This window comes from Corylus avellana, chromosome 6, assembly GCF_965113065.1.
Source record: "Corylus avellana chromosome 6, dhCorAvel1.hap1.2, whole genome shotgun sequence".
Taxonomy (NCBI): domain Eukaryota; kingdom Viridiplantae; phylum Streptophyta; class Magnoliopsida; order Fagales; family Betulaceae; genus Corylus; species Corylus avellana.
Genome location: NC_142495.1, coordinates 21,895,996 through 21,913,260, shown reverse-complemented (window position 1 = coordinate 21,913,260; position 17,265 = coordinate 21,895,996). Strand labels below are relative to the sequence as shown.

The 17,265-nt window shown below is 33.8% G+C and overlaps 1 pseudogene across 1 annotated transcript; it reads right to left on the bottom strand.

The window, feature by feature from the left end:
• Positions 1-50: 50 nt before the first annotated feature.
• Positions 51-16,834, bottom strand: LOC132188004 (cuscuta receptor 1-like; annotated as a pseudogene). Its single transcript, XR_015912608.1, has 8 exons — positions 16,408-16,834; positions 6,240-6,398; positions 4,700-4,855; positions 4,175-4,330; positions 4,038-4,094; positions 2,388-2,486; positions 1,313-2,125; positions 51-1,228 (listed from the first exon to the last, which is right to left on the bottom strand). The product of XR_015912608.1 is annotated as a cuscuta receptor 1-like (transcript).
• Between the last annotated feature and the right edge of the window lie 431 nt (positions 16,835-17,265).

The following is a 17,265-nucleotide window of genomic DNA, read 5'->3' as shown; positions in this document are numbered from 1 at the left end:
ACAGGATAATAACATCGGTACTTCAAATCTTCAATTAAATTAATGCAGTGTTATTGCCAATAAGGATGAATATAAAGAAGACAAGCTACACCCAAGAAGAAAATAATATAAGATCCAATAAAGCTTGCAAAGAAAACCTGAGGATCTACTTCATACCATTGCCCTTCACTTGCATTTGAAGATTTTGTTGGTGATGGATGTGACTCGTCCCCGCTAGTGTAGTTATTATCTAATGGATCTCCGCAAAGAAACGGATTTCCTTCATAACAACTCTTCTCAAATGTTCCAAACTGTGCTTTCATGTCTGGAAGTTTACCCGATAAGTTGTTGTAAGCCACAGTAAACACTTCTAGAGAGTATAGATCAATCAATTCTGAAGGAATTTTTCCACTCAATTTGTTGTGAGAAAGGTCTAAACTCTCCAACTTGGTCAAATTTGAGAATGTTTGTGGAATGGAACCTGTCAATTGATTGTAAGACAAGTTCAATGCAAGAATTGAAGATAGCTCTCCTAGTTCCTGTGGGATTCTACCTGTTAGCTTGTTGCATGACAAATCTAATCCAGACGTCTAATTAAGGATGTAACCATGGTAGGAGTTAGACCTGTTTTTTGTTACAAATTCAACAGCAACTTGTTGACCATATACTATGTTTATGTAATCTTTTAAACTATCCCCTTTGGGGAATGTGGAACTAACTTGTTGGGGCTCACTTAAAGTATCGCCGCTATCTGATCCATAGAGCAAATCTTTAACATATAGTTTTCCAAAGGACATGTTGTGAAAGCAGTGCGGTATTGTTCCAGAAAGAGAGTTCTTGGAAAGATCCATTATGCGTATCTTCTTTAACCAACATAGTTGATTTGGAATTATACCACTAAAATTGTTTTCCCCCAACAAAAGTATTGTTAAGTTAGGAGGTGCACCGATTTGATATGGGATGTTGCCAAAAAAGTTGTTATCTCTAAGGTCCAATGTCAAAAGAGACGATGAATTGAAAATAGATTTTGGTATAGGTCCTGTAAGTTTGTTTCCTTGCAAATACAAGTGCTGAATATTCTGTAGATTCAAGCAAGAAGGTAACGATCTCAAAAGTGAGTTATGAGAAAGGTCTACTACTTGCAGGAAATTTGGTAGTCCACAAGGAATCTGACCTTCAAAAGAATTATTACTCACTACAAGACTTTGCAAACTTGTCATGTTTCCTATCCATCTAGGAATCATTCCTGACAATTTATTGTTGATAATATCCAAAAACCTCATTTCAGACCATCCAAACTCTTCAGAAGGTGCAGCCAGTAGATCAAATCCTGTGAACTGATTATTGCATAACTTCAAACTCAACAAGTTGGTGCGACTAGCAATCAATTTTGTTGGTACCTTTCCCGAAAAATCATTAAAGGACAAGTCCAAATCCTGCAGCAAATGACTCTCGTCAGCAATTAAGGACGGAGGATAACCTTCAAAATGATTTCGAGATAGATTTAGATGTTTTAAGTACGGAGTTATCTTTCCAATATTCTCTTGAAGTTGCCCACCTAAGTGATTGTCAGAGACATCCATATACAGAATACTCTTGCATCGATTTGGTGGCAAATGAAATTTACCCATGAAAGAATTATTCTGAAGATTTAGCTCTCGTAGTCTTGTGTTGTTTTCAATCAACCAAATTGGGAAGCTTCCATTCAAGTTATTGTGAGATAAATCAATTATTTCCAATTCGCGCTGGTCAAGGAGAAGCTTGGGAATGTTTCCTGTGAGCTTGTTCAAATTACAGTTAGATAGCACAAGTATCATTAACTGAAATGAGAAGTCCCAACCCGTAGATATTTCAGTTTCTATCTCAAGCTTGTTGTTTTCACTCGCTAATAGAATCACCTTAAGCTTAGAGTGATTAGCAAATATGTTGAATTGGAATAGACCCTCAAATTGGTTATAACTGAGATCAATGTACTCAAGTGATGTGAGGCTGGCTATCAAATATGAAGAGATGTTTCCAACGAATCGATTCCTAGATATATCTAACAATCTAAGAGATGTCAAATTGTTTAGGCATGTTGGAAGGATCCCTTCAAAGAGATTATGATAAAGATCTAACTCTTGAGGCTTCTTGAGTGAGCACAAATCTATCAAAAGGAATAACATTAGAAATGTCTATCTTAACTATGTTCCACTCTAAGAATCAACAAGAAAAATCAGGTTTTAAATATGGGTTTTTCAAAATGAAAAAAAAGAAAAAAAGAAAAAAAGAAAGTGAATGGTCAATTGCTTAAATCAACCATGGTCCTTCAATTCACCTTATCTCACATTTTTAATCAATTGTAGATAATTTATTAGATTGGTAAGACTAACGATTTGCAAACACTTGATTTTCTAGTCGATTCTTACCTTTTGGAAGAGTGCCATTGAGAAAACCGTAAGCTAATGATATAGCCTTTAAAGAAGATAGTGCCCCGATATATGGAGAAATACTAGAATTAGACAAACCTACTACAAGTGAAGAGAGATAGTGTCAATAAAATATTTAAAATGGCATACCGACTAATAATAAATAGAAATTCAATTTCGATTGCAACTTATTTTAGCCTTGAAATTAGATTACCAAATTGTTTTAGGGCATGTTTAGGATTATGTTTGAGGGGCCTAAAAGTGCTTTTAACACTAAAAAAAATCCGTTTGAAGAAAACAGTACTCGTTTGGTAAAAAAATTAAAAGCGATTTTAAAGGTTCAAAAAGCCTAGAAATGACCAAAAAATACTTTCGGCAAAAGCTTAAAAATAAAGCTTTTGCTCAAAAGCTCTTTTTGAGTTCAAGCTCTATTTATCAAACACAATCCCAAACAAGCTCTTAGTTGATGATTAGAATGAATTAAGAGTCCTAGTCCTAGTCAGTCGGTCAGGTATGTAGATGATTTAAGAGTCCTATTTGCATTAGTAATTCTCTTTATTACCCTTCTATTAAAAGGAAGACCGTTAATGAAGTACTATGCTTGAGAAAATTATGTCCTCGTGTTTGTCCAACCAGCAACCGCTGCCATTTAAAAACCAAAAGAAACCACGAACCATTCATTTGCGGAAGAGACCAAAGCTCCAGAAGCGAGTGTGGCAGAAGCAAGGTATGGCTTGAGGAAAGAACATCAGGAAACCAACAAAGATTCACTCTCGTTCCCGAAAACGCAGAATGACGAATCAAACCCAACTGTTATGCACATTTACCATGACATTGGAAAAGGAGCTGATGATGCCGGGAGAGCATAGACGAATAGAAAAGAAAAAAATTAGACAAGGACAAAGGAGTTTTGTTAAAGAAGAAAACAGGCCACTTGAGTCTTCAAATGGCATCTGACACAACAAAAAAGCTGAAATGAGAGTTATAATGGTACAATGGTTTATCCTGAGAGTGAAGTAGTTGACTTTTATAGAAAATGGAACAATTCAATATGTACGACTTTAGATGATGAATTGGGCCATTTGATAAAATGCCAATAGACATGGAAGATCCGACGCTTCGATTTTTATTTTCAGATTTCACGATGATATATATTGAATCAACAAATTAAGCTTGACGCAGTCAATGGGAATGGTGAGATTAAGCATAAGGAGCTTCTCAAGAAGACTGGAAAATTCTTGAAACCTTTTGAGTACTATCCAGAGAGTTTTTTGGGCACTATGAGAAAGAGGGGAAAAAGATATTAGGTTCTAGCTAGACGGTATATGATTCGCCGATGGAACAAGATATTCTTAGTGGCTTGCTTAGTTTCATTGTTTTTAATACTTTTTAGTACTTTCTTTTTTAATTGAAAGTGGCATATATTGTTACAGTGTGAATGATAGTGATGTAGCACATTAATGGATTCAGCCAACTTTTTTAAATGCAGATACTAATTTGTCTTTTGTGCTTATCTCAAGGAGTGTTTAATCATTTTTTTTAAAAAAAAATCTAAGGTAGCTATTTGTCAAAATTTCAAACCACAAGAACAAAGATTACGTTTATCCCTCAAACTTTAGTTTGGCTCATTACCTTGGATTGTTAGGGGGCCATGGAAAGTATTCCCAGTCAAATCCAACTTCTCCAAGTTTTCAAAAGCTGATAATTCTGCATTTTTAAACAGAACATAGAAAATTTCAAACATGAATATTGGAAGTTTCTATAAGTAATACGGAAGATCAATATACCTTTGGCAGGAAAGGATCCTCCTAGATAATTCCAAGCAAGATTCAAATTCTTAAGGGATTTGACTGCGCTCAATGATTCAATGATACTTTTGTCGAAATGGTTGGAACTAAGATCTAAGGTTTCTAAATTCTCCAATCTTGACAAGCTTTCCGAACCTGTAATAGATCTATTAAAAACAAAACTATGCAATTTGAAAAAAAAAATCAAAAACAAAACAGAGGATTGAATGCAGGTGGAGAAAATTGTGACTTGTGTCATAAAATAAATAAGTAGTTTAATAGAAATATGAAAGATGTGTGTAAAATGGTTATGAAGTAATTGAAAATTTCAAACTTAAGTGTGTGTCTCTCCCTCTCATTACCTTGGATTGTCAAGGAGCCATTGAGCACATTATCACTTAAATTCAACTTCTCCAAGTTTTCAAAAGCCGATATTCCTACATAAAGCAGAACAAAGAAAATTTCAAATATGATTGTAACTGCTTCCAGTTTCTATAAAATAATTCTGAAGATCAATATATGTACCTTTGATTGAAAAAGATCCTCCAATGAAGTTCCCTTCAAGATTCAGATTCTTAAGGGATTTGATTGCAGGCAATGATTCTATGATGCTTTTGTCTAATTTGCAGTAACTAAGATCTAAGGTCTCCAGGTTCTCCAATCTTGACAAGCTTTCAAAACCTGTAGTAGATCTATTAAAAAAAAAAAAAAAAAAAAAAAAAAAAGCAAGTAAGCAATTTGTAGTATTTAGACGAAAAATAGTATTTTACAGCTTACTAACTAGATATGCACAATTCAAACTTCTGGACAACATCACTTGATAATCACTAGTATTTCGTGATAATTATTTTAAATCAAGAATATATGTTCAGCTTTAGGGGATGTAAGTCCGCTTGTAAGAGATACTAAAGAAGTGACCATATAATTACGGAAAAAGTACAATTAAAGAAGCTTTGAAATCATGATCATAAATATAAAGGGAAGCGATATTAGATTACCTGTAATTGTATTGCACCATCCCAAATAATTTCCTCCAAGACTCAATGTGTTAAGAGACGCAAGTCCACTTAGAGATGGTATAATGCTACAATCAAAGGAATTATAACCAAGGTTCAATATCTCCAACTTTGGAAGTAGTACTAGCCTTTCAAAACCTGGAAGAAAATGAGTGGAAGACACAAAAAAGAACCCCATCTTATGCTTCAATACAAAAAATTCAAGATTAATTTGATAGAAATATTCAATTTCAAATTGATTTTCATACTCTAGCTTGAACCTTATGATTGATGCTTATAACCTATGGTTATAGAGCACTTGTCAAATTGTGCATTCGAATGAAAATTAGTAAGAAGTAAGTACAATGGAAAGTATCAAATTGTGCCCTCAACAGAATTTGTTCTCTATATGTGACGAATAATTCTACAATACATGCATGCATGCCATCAATAGATAATAAATAAGTGAACATAATCACGGAATAAGTACTATTAAAGAGAGATTTGAAATGATAATAATAAATATAAAGGGAAAAAGGCCGGCTATAGCAGTAGAATAGCTTCCAATGTATTCCAAAGTTCAAAAGAATTCCTTGCAAGACTCAATGCGTTAAGGGACGTAAGTCCACTTAAAGATGCTATAATGCTATAACCAAGGTTTAATATCTCCAATTTGCGAAGTAGTACTAGCCTTTCAAAACCTGGAAGAACATTATTGGAAGACCAAAAGAGAATTCCATCATATATATATATGCTTCAATACAAAAATTTCAAAAGCAACTCGATAAAAATTTTCGGAGTAATCCATTCAAATTGATATTCATGCTCTTGAACCTTATGATTGATGCGTCTAACCCGCGGTTAAACTACTCTCTCCATGACAGAAAACTTGCCTTGCAGTGGTAGGGAACCATTATAGTAGTTCCAGCTTATATCTAGCTTGTTCAAGTTTCTCAATGCAATTAACTCTTCATTTCAAATTAAAGATAAATGAAAATTAGTAAGAACCAGGTGGAATCAATGTATCAAACTATAAATCCTCTCTTAAGATATAAGATAGAAGAAATCGCCTTGAGCAGGAAAGTATCCTTGGAACTTATTCTGAGTAAGAATCAAAGTTTCAAGCGATGTCACTGCACCCAAAGACTGTGGAATACTATTATTATCAAAGTAGTTATAACCAAGGTCTAAAATTCTCAGATTCCTTAAGCTTGACATCTTCTCAAATCCTACAAAAGAGAAAAAGAAAAAGTTACTGGTTGACTGAGGAAAATTAATTAAAAAAATGATGCTAATTGTCAACGGCGTTTGTTCACTACATAATTCTTGTACTATACTTCTAAAATATTCATACAATACATGCATGCCTTCAGACTTCAGTACGTATATGTGTAACAACCCATGACCATTCGTCTAATGGAATGCAATAGTAATCTAGTTTTACATTATATGGCTTTCATTTCATTTTAAGTATTGTGGATTTACTTAACATGGAAATTATCCAGTGGTTTACTTGGAAGTGTAGAGGGTGAAGGAAAATACAGAAAAAGGATAGGAGGAGAGGGAAGTAGGAAATTTTATTTTTATAATAACTTCAAGGTTATATGTTTTCATATATGTTTTAATTTTAATTTTTTAATAACTTCAACGTTAAAAACCCTGTGGGGAGGAGGGAGCTCTTGCTTCCTCCTTTCCCCTCCCCCCTACTCCCCTCTTCTTTCCTCCCTCTCCCCTTAGCTTATGTTGCCCTGCCTCCATCCGTCTCCACCATGCTGCACTGCTCTTCTCCTCCCCATAATCAATTGGGCTTTAGATCTAGTTTTTCAAATCTAGATCTAGTCTACTTAACTGGTTTCGTTCAACCACGTGTCGGCTCACCGTGCTCCCTGGCTCCTCAGCTACCGATTGGCGCAAAACAACTCCATCTCGTCCATCACACGCTGGCTAGTGCGCTTTGCCTCCCTTGCCCCGGCTGTTGTAGCTGTTTGCTGGCTTTTTTATTTTTTTTGAATCAGGGTTTTGAAAAACGCTATGCCGACTCCGAAAACTTGTTTATCACAATTTATGCAAAATTAATAGGCAAAATGTACCACATAAGCTCAGGCTTTAGGTAACCACAAAAACAAGTCCATTGACACAAATTTTCATCTCATGCATATTAAGAACATTCCAAGATGTAAGGAATTAAATCCATAAAAAGCAACATGAGAAATTAATGGACTATCTAGGTGCATAAGACAAAAAAAAAAAAAAAACAATCAAAGTAACATATTTTTGTCTTTTTGAAATTTTTCACAAAAGAAATGCACATGAAAGAAAACAAATTCAAAACAAAATAAAACAAAAATGCATTGAAAAACGAAAAACAACATGCTTGAATTGAGATTACAACAGGCAATACATGAATGTCCTTTAGCATTAAACTTTCATCACATCTTATAGGTCCCACTACAAAATAATGATTTGGTTTAATAACTACTTCTAGATCTTCACAAGACATTACACATTCATGAACATTTGATTAGCAAGTACACAAAAATCTTGGTGGTCCACACACAACATCTCATCTATAAGCCTTTCAAAGATCATGATATATGAATTTCTTGAAAAGTCCTTTATGAATATGCCTCATGACAAGAATCTCAAAACAAACATATATACACTCTTCACACAAAAAGTGTAACAAAAAAAATTGCAATGCATAAACTAGAAAGCAAAAAAAATGCAAAGCAAAGAAAAACGACATGCTCTAGGATTTTCAAAAATAAGCAAAACAACCAATCCTAGGCATGTTATTAACTCACCTAAATTAAGGTGAGATCACCATCACTCCCCCTCAATGGGTGAATGGTATAATCTTTCCTAACCCAAACCTTCTTGAATGAAGATATAGAGACGTGAACATTTTCAGACTTGTCTACTCTAGACACACCTCTCATCATCATTACCAAACCCTCATAATCTTTCCTAGAAAGAGAATTTTTATTTTTATGCACATGAGGTTTCAATTTAAAACAATTGGGTCGAATGTGACCAACTTTTCCACAATGATGACAAGTAGGGATAAACCTTTTAGGAGGTAGATTCCTAGGAGGATGGACGACTCTATATTTGGGGTAAGATACACAAGGTTCAATGTGAATTTTCTTAACTTTCTTACCTTGTGAGGTAGAGGCAACTGCTGTTTTTCTTTTAACCAAAGAGTCTTCTACTTTTTCTGATTTAACAAATATTATTTCGGAAGTAGAATCATTGTTAGAAGACAAAGCAACATGACAATCAAAACTTAACTCAGATTTATCACAATCAGAATTCTGAGTATGTAACATATTCTCAAGGGAATTGCTAGAGAATTTTTCCAATTGAGTTTCTGACTCTTTTAATTTATTCTCTAACAAATCAACTTTAGAACCTAAAACAGAATTTTTCAGATTTTAGAGAATCAATTAAAGCATGTGATTCAGATAATTTAGTAACAATAAATTCATTCACATGTTTAAGATTTTGAAACTCCCCCAAACAATTTGTGTATTGATGTCTCAAAAGAGTGAATTTTTCCAACAAATTGTTGAAGGAGTTTATAAGATCATATTCCCCTTGAGAAGTATTCATAGCAAACAGGAGTTAACAGATCTCACTCAAGAATTTAATCCAAACAGAGTGAACCCGCTCTGATACCAATTGAAAAACGCTATGCCGACTCCAAAAACTTGTTTATCACAATTTATGCAAAATTAATATTATGAAGCAACAAACAATTCAATCACCCAAAATATATAAAGCAATAAAGAGGTAGACACAGATATTTTGGTTACAAAGAGGAAACCTTTTAGAAACCGATCTAAAAGTAAAACCTCTCCGGGGCAGCCAAACCCAAGAAATCACTATCAAAAGATTATCCAGAGATTACAGACACTAGGAACACTTACAACCCTTTGTAAGACCTTGGCTCTGTAAGATCGACAAGCCTACAACTCGTCTCCTTGCTCACAATCTTCTTCAACGTGATTTTCCTTTACCGGACCCTTTCGATAGACTTCTCAACCGTAGATTTATCAAAGGAATAACTAAAACTTTAAGAGATTCAATTTAATGCTCACCACGTATGAATGACTAAAGAACCTATTGGTTAATTTATTTAATATTCCTTTATATGCTAACATAGCTGGATCTATGTGTTTATTGTGATTGTCAGGCTGCCAAAGCTCGAGTAAAGAATTTATAATGAGAAAGTGCACAATATTGTGAGGCAGCTTATTGAGACCGGTATATGTCCATGGACTTTGTGAGGTCATAAAAGAATTCTGCAGATTCTTTGACCAAGCCATTAGCAAGAACGCTAGTGAGAGAAGCATCGAGGGGGATAGGACTGATACCCAAATCATGACACTGTGATTGATACCCAACCTCTGTGATTGGAGATCCCATGAATGAGGTTTAATGGGAAACGAAGTCACAAGTGAAATGAGGTATGGTACTGTCAATTTATGTTTATTAACTATCTTGTTGAAAAGATTAGTTATGAGTCCATCCCTATGGTGTAAGACAGTACAAGATGCAGAGTGATTAAGGATGAGCTTAAAGCTCTTAATGGATCCATAGTCCCTACCTGTTGGGATGGGGTGTTCCCTACACACACTCTTGATGGATACCACCTATATGAGTGTGGAGGTGCTATCTCCTATGAGACTTGGGTAGGTCTCTAGAGCGCTCATGAAAGCCATTTTATGGTGTAATGACAAAAGATGCAGATTGAGTAAGGATGAGTTTAAAACTCTTAATGGGTCCATAGTCTCTACTTGTTGAGATGGGATGTTCTCTGCACACATTCTTGATGGACGCCACCTATGTGAGTGTGGAGGTGGTGCCGCCTCCTATGAGACTTTGGCAAGTCTCTAGAGCACTCATGAAACCCAGAGGCGCATGGCCTGTATAAGGCGCCAACCCGCTATAGAACAACCCAAATTTCTTTGATTTGATTTGATTTGATTTTTTTATTTTTGGAGAAAGTTATGTGGGTGATAAGTTTGTTTAACTCGTGGATTTGGTTAAAAGAGTTTACCTCTACCACAATTCATTAAGTTCCTACTTATTTATCCTAGGTGCGGTTAAAACTTTCGGGTACCACATCGATGCATGCTTTCAATCTCCTTTTATTTTAATGTTTGTAACATGTGGGGGATTGTTGTAGTATATGTGTTACAAACATTATTTTTCAGTTGTTTTGTTATTAAAACTTTGCATAGCCATTATTATTTTTTAACCGTTTAAATCATTAAAGTTTTATTTGCAAAGGTTTTAATTCTTTTCTTATATTGACTATTTCATACGTTGAAGACCAAGTCTTCAACCTATTGTCATAAGCTTTAAATGTATATATATAACCGTTGGAGTTAATAAGTTTTACTACATGTTATAACTACATTTTATAACAACTTTTTGGGAGTTTTTTACGTTATGACCGTTTGGTCATTAGACTTCTTTATGACATTAAAAAAGAAACTTTCCAGCACTTATATATATATATATATGTTGAGCTCTAATAAGAATATATAGAAAAAAAATCACTTTCTTTTCTTTCCAACAAGTATTATGTTGTAAAACACTTGTTTCTTGCATAAAGCCATATGCTATATTATTGTTTTTTCCTAAAAATAATATTTAGAAGTCTCTCATCCACTTTGATAATTGGGTTGTTCTATTACACTTCGTTATTGGAAGTGCGTCCTTAATGAAGTTAGACGCTATAGTCTAATCCTGGGAGGTTGCGTGTCAAAGGATCCGATCGCACCGAGTTATACACTCCGGGAGGCACGAATCAACCTTTAAGGACAACGCTCTTGCGTGATTCTATAGCATTGTGAGATCTTTCCATACTCTACTTTTCATGTCTTGTATTTTTATTTATTTTATTGTTAATTTTCATATTGTAATTATTTTATATCAATGAGAATTTGTGCACCATCCAAAATTATTTCCAACAATCTTAAAGGTTGATCCGATGGTTGCACAAATATTATGATTAATTTGCGGTATGCAATTCGCATACGAGAAAGATGAAATCAATTCTTGAATGGAAAAATTTTTCTCTGAAAATTCTGATAATTGATTCATTTATCAAAAGAAGAGCTTAATTTCATGCGTAGGTATTGAAAGTGAAAATATTTTGATTGAAAGAGTTTTTATTTGACCCAAAATTTGTGTTATTTAATTTGTTCGTAAAATAATATTTTATTGTTGGGTTATGAATCTTGCAACAAAAAGAGTTAAGCCTTTTATGATTTTAGAACTTAGCATTTTATGTTGTGTTGTGCTAAGCTTATTGGAGAACATCCATGTAGATTAATAATAATAACAATGAGTAGCACTTTATGTTATGTTGTGCTAAATGTGTGCAAAGAATACAACTTTGCTAAAGATTTTTGCAGGTAAGCACATTGTAAGAGGAAAAGATTTGGTGCGCGTATTGAATCGATCAGTTCTCACAACACCTAGTTGGTGTGTGGTAGCGACAATCTATTTTGGAAGATCTTGGAGTAAAGCTATTGGCTCCGCTGTGAGTTTTAAACTCTGATTCATAGGTCTTATTTTTTTTTTATGACATAATATACAATTTCATTTATTAAAAGAAAAATCAAGTGATGAAGGTGCTGCTTGATTGAGTTGAAATTTATATTACATGAATATTGTAATTTGATAAGTGATGATCCTTTGTTGATTATTCTATTTCAAAGAAAAAAAATAGTATCTAGCATTTATGCTAGCTATGACATGCTAGATTAGCATGGATACTTTAAAAGTATTTGCTAATTTTTCATCTATATCATTTAGCTTTCCAGTTTTCATGACATGTTGATTATGAATAAAATATATGTAATTATTGATGTTCTTATTGAGGCTCAATTAATATTTGAGAAATTTATTGTATCATAAGATTGATACCAATGACATATTTATGACAATGAGTCAATAATTAATAGTTGATTATTATTTGGTTGAGCCTAATACTTTGCATATTTATTGGACTTTAGGTGGAAAAATTGTTTTTTAAAAATCTTGATAGAACTTGAAATATGCAACCCCTATATATATAATATATAAGGATCATGTTGAAAAATCACAAGTGGTGATTAGTATTTTTAAGACATTTTCAGAACTGTCAATTGACAGAAAAGAAAGAAGAGTAAATGATATATCATATTTAGAGAAAAATGAGCTCATAGAAGTCGTTTCATAAAGCATTTGTGAGCTATTTATGAAATTTTATTTTCTTATGTTTATTTGGTTTATTCCATTAATATTTGGTATGATATATTTGTATATGTAAATCTCAGCTACATCAAGAAAATGAAAAGAAACTATAATATAAAGGAGTAGCCGAAATTAGAACATTGGAATAAATGATGAATGCTATGATTGTCAATTTTGGGCTATCCACCAAAGTGTGGGGGGAAGCCATTTTTTTTTTTTTGTTTGTCACATTCATAAGCATTGTTTGGAATACCTCGAAGTGTGGGGGTATTTGGCAAATGTTATATTACCCGAGCCTAAAAGGAGGAAACTTGGTTTTAAAACTTATGATTGCAGTTTATTGGTTTTGCATGTAATAGTTCATGCTATAGATTCCTTATTATCAAGAGTGATGTTTTAGATTATAATAGTATTATTGAATCTAAAAATGTTATTTTCCTTGAGCATGTGTTTCCTTTGAAAAATGAGAAAAAATTATTTCATGAATTTTCTGTTGCTTCTAATAAATTGTTGATGGTGTGTAAGAATTGAAAAGAAGCAAGCAAGCTAGAACGGAAGGAATCTCGGTAATGATTTTATTGCTTATATTATTGATAATGGTCTAATATGTTATGGTGAAGCAATTAAATCTATTTGATGCATTTTTTGGTTAGAAGCTATAAATAACGAATTTGAATAAAATTATGTCTAACCATGCTTTGGAATTCATTGAGTTACCTCCTAAGACCAAATCAATTGGTTATAAATAGGTGGTTAAGAATAAGTTTAAATCGGATTATACAATAGATAAGCACATGGTAGACTGGGTAGCTAAAAGCTACAAGTAAATGCATATGTTGATTATTTGATACTTATTTTCCGGTTACTAAAATTGCATCTATTGGAATGTTATTTGCCATTGCTTATATTTATAAACTTGTTGTATATCAAATGGATGTCAAAGTTATTTTTCTAAATGATGAAGAGATTTCTATGGAGCAGCCCGAGGGGCTAGTAATCCCCGGTCAAGAATATAAATTGTGCAAACTGGTGAAATCCTTGTATGGATTAAAGCAAGCTCCTAAACAATGGCGTTTGACAAGGTGATATTGTTTAATTTATATTTGATTAATAATGCTAGTAAATGCATAGCAAGTTTTACAATAATGAATGTGTCATTATTTGTTTATATTCATGACTTGCTTATTTTGTGAACTAACATTGATGTTGTGCATGAAATTAAAAGATTTCTTGCATCTAATTTTGATATGTAAGACATAGGTAAAGCGAATGTCATGTTGGACATTAAGGTTATTAGAGATAATTATTACATTATTTTATCTCAGATATATTATGCTCGAAAGATGCCTAAAAGATATGAGCACTTTGATTATCTGCCTATGTTTACACCATATGATTCAAAAATATATTTGGTTAAGAATCACGGTGATTGTGTTTTGCAAGAAAAATATGCACAAATCATTAATAGCTTGATGTTTTGACAAACTATATATGCCTTGGTATTACATATATTGTTAGTAAATTGAGTAGATATACTCATAATCATGGTACTGAGCCATTGTGATGTGATCTCTAGATTGTTGAGATTCTCATAGGGCACAATTAATGTTGGTTTGTCTTATTGTGATTATCCTGCTATATTGAAAGGAATGCAACTGTATTATTGATTCAGATGAGCAAAGCCTACTAATGGCTATTATGTGTTTACTCTGGCTGGAGGAGCTATCTCTTGAAAGTCCTCAAAAAGACTTGCATAGCAAGGTTTACTATGGAGTCAGAGTTAATTGCCTTGGAGAAGGCATGAACTGAAGATGAATGGCTAAAGAACCTATTGGTTAATTTATTTAATATTCCTTTATATGCTAACATAGCTGGATCTATGTGTTTATTGTGATTGTCAGGCTGCCAAAGCTCGAGTAAAGAATTTATAATGAGAAAGTGCACAATATTGTGAGGCAGCTTCTTGAGACCGGTATATGTCCATGGACTTTGTGAGGACATAAAAGAATTCTGCAGATTTTTTGACCAAGCCACTAGCAAGAACGCTAGTGAGAGAAGCATCGAGGGGGATAGGACTGATACCCAAATCATGACACTGTGATTGATACCCAACCTCTGTGATTGGAGATCCCATGAATGAGGTTTAATGGGAAACGAAGTCACAAGTGAAATGAGGTATGGTACTGTCAATTTATGTTTATTAACTATCTTGTTGAAAAGATTAGTTATGAGTCCATCCCTATGGTGTAAGACAGTACAAGATGCAGAGTGATTAAGGATGAGCTTAAAGCTCTTAATGGATCTATAGTCCCTACCTGTTGGGATGGGGTGTTCCCTGCATACACTCTTGATGGATACCACCTATATGAGTGTGGAGGTGCTATCTCCTATGAGACTTGGGTAGGTCTCTAGAGCGCTCATGAAAGCCATTTTATGGTGTAATGACAAAAGATGCAGATTGAGTAAGGATGAGTTTAAAACTCTTAATGGGTCCATAGTCTCTACTTGTTGAGATGGGATGTTCTCTGCACACATTCTTGATGGACGCCACCTATGTGAGTGTGGAGGTGGTGCCGCCTCCTATGAGACTTTGGCAAGTCTCTAGAGCACTCATGAAACCCAGAGGCGCATGGCCTGTATAAGGCGCCAACCCGCTATAGAACAACCCAAATTTCTTTGATTTGATTTGATTTGATTTTTTTATTTTTGGAGAAAGTTATGTGGGTGATAAGTTTGTTTAACTCGTGGATTTGGTTAAAAGAGTTTACCTCTACCACAATTCATTAAGTTCCTACTTATTTATCCTAGGTGCGGTTAAAACTTTCGGGTACCACATCGATGCATGCTTTCAATCTCCTTTTATTTTAATGTTTGTAACATGTGGGGGATTGTTGTAGTATATGTGTTACAAACATTATTTTTCAGTTGTTTTGTTATTAAAACTTTGCATAGCCATTATTATTTTTTAACCGTTTAAATCATTAAAGTTTTATTTGCAAAGGTTTTAATTCTTTTCTTATATTGACTATTTCATACGTTGAAGACCAAGTCTTCAACCTATTGTCATAAGCTTTAAATGTATATATATAACCGTTGGAGTTAATAAGTTTTACTACATGTTATAACTACATTTTATAACAACTTTTTGGGAGTTTTTTACGTTATGACCGTTTGGTCATTAGACTTCTTTATGACATTAAAAAAGAAACTTTCCAGCACTTATATATATATATATATGTTGAGCTCTAATAAGAATATATAGAAAAAAAATCACTTTCTTTTCTTTCCAACAAGTATTATGTTGTAAAACACTTGTTTCTTGCATAAAGCCATATGCTATATTATTGTTTTTTCCTAAAAATAATATTTAGAAGTCTCTCATCCACTTTGATAATTGGGTTGTTCTATTACACTTCGTTATTGGAAGTGCGTCCTTAATGAAGTTAGACGCTATAGTCTAATCCTGGGAGGTTGCGTGTCAAAGGATCCGATCGCACCGAGTTATACACTCTGGGAGGCACGAATCAACCTTTAAGGACAACGCTCTTGCGTGATTCTATAGCATTGTGAGATCTTTCCATACTCTACTTTTCATCTCTTGTATTTTTATTTATTTTATTGTTAATTTTCATATTGTAATTATTTTATATCAATGAGAATTTGTGCACCATCCAAAATTATTTCCAACATTCAGAATCACGCAGGACACCAGTGATTCAACAGAAAATACTAATTATAAAACTTTATAAACTAATATTTGTAATTAAAGAGGTAAATCCGACCCCTGCAATTCTTAATTTTATCACCCAAGAGAACAAAAGGGCTCAAGGAAATCTTTTCGCTTTTTATTTCTTTTTGGGTGGAGGGAATTAGCTAGAATAAAGACGTTCATAATATAATTCTTCGATCTTCCCCCGTTTTTTATGGAGGGGGTCGGTGGTATGTATGCATAAGAAAGGAAAAGCAGAGGGACGGGAGAGAACATACCTTCATTTGGTAGGCAACCACCAATTGAATTGGCGGATAGATTAAGACTTTTTAGCTCCTTCAATGGCACCAACATTGACACGTTTAGCAACCAACGGTTCTCATCATAACTCTCTTCATATCGAAAGGAATAATAGTAATCACGATTATCATAGTAATAAGGATCATGGTTTAAGTTGTAGAGGGAAAGGTTGATGACGTGAGAGTTGGTGGAGTTGCACGTGACCCTCTCCCAACGACAACAATCACTCTTTGCGTCGTCCATCCATGAGGGAAGAACATCTGCATGAATAATATTGGATTTCAGAAACGCCTTCAGCTCAAGCAGAGCAATCCTCTCTTCATGGAAGCAGCCTCTGTGCTGATGAAATTGAAGAAACACAACTAAGCCCCACAGCAAAGCTTTCACAAAACTAGGCCACTCCATTCCATTCTTGACAAAAATTGTTTCATTATTTTGTAACTATATAATAAACCAGTGTACACCGAAGGGAAAGGCCTCTCATATATATATATATATATATATAGGTATATACAAGTTTGACGGTTTCATTTCCGAATCCATGATTAATGGGTCCACAGAAAAAGTTGTTTGTCCAAAAAATTATTTTCTCATGTGTAGAGGCGTGTGCGTGTCTATAATACTGGATAGTGTCTTCATTTGCTGAATCACTATTTAGCCGTGTCCTATCAATGTAACATGGTTGATAAAAGAGAATTTAATTATCCTAATTCAAATATTTAATGTGAAAACCAAAATATATATGTGCTTATTCCTAATTTTTTTTTTCCCCTTCTTCTAGGCGTAGATCGTAGGCTTGTAGCTAGAGCCTTGGTAAATGTAAAATCCTATTAAAG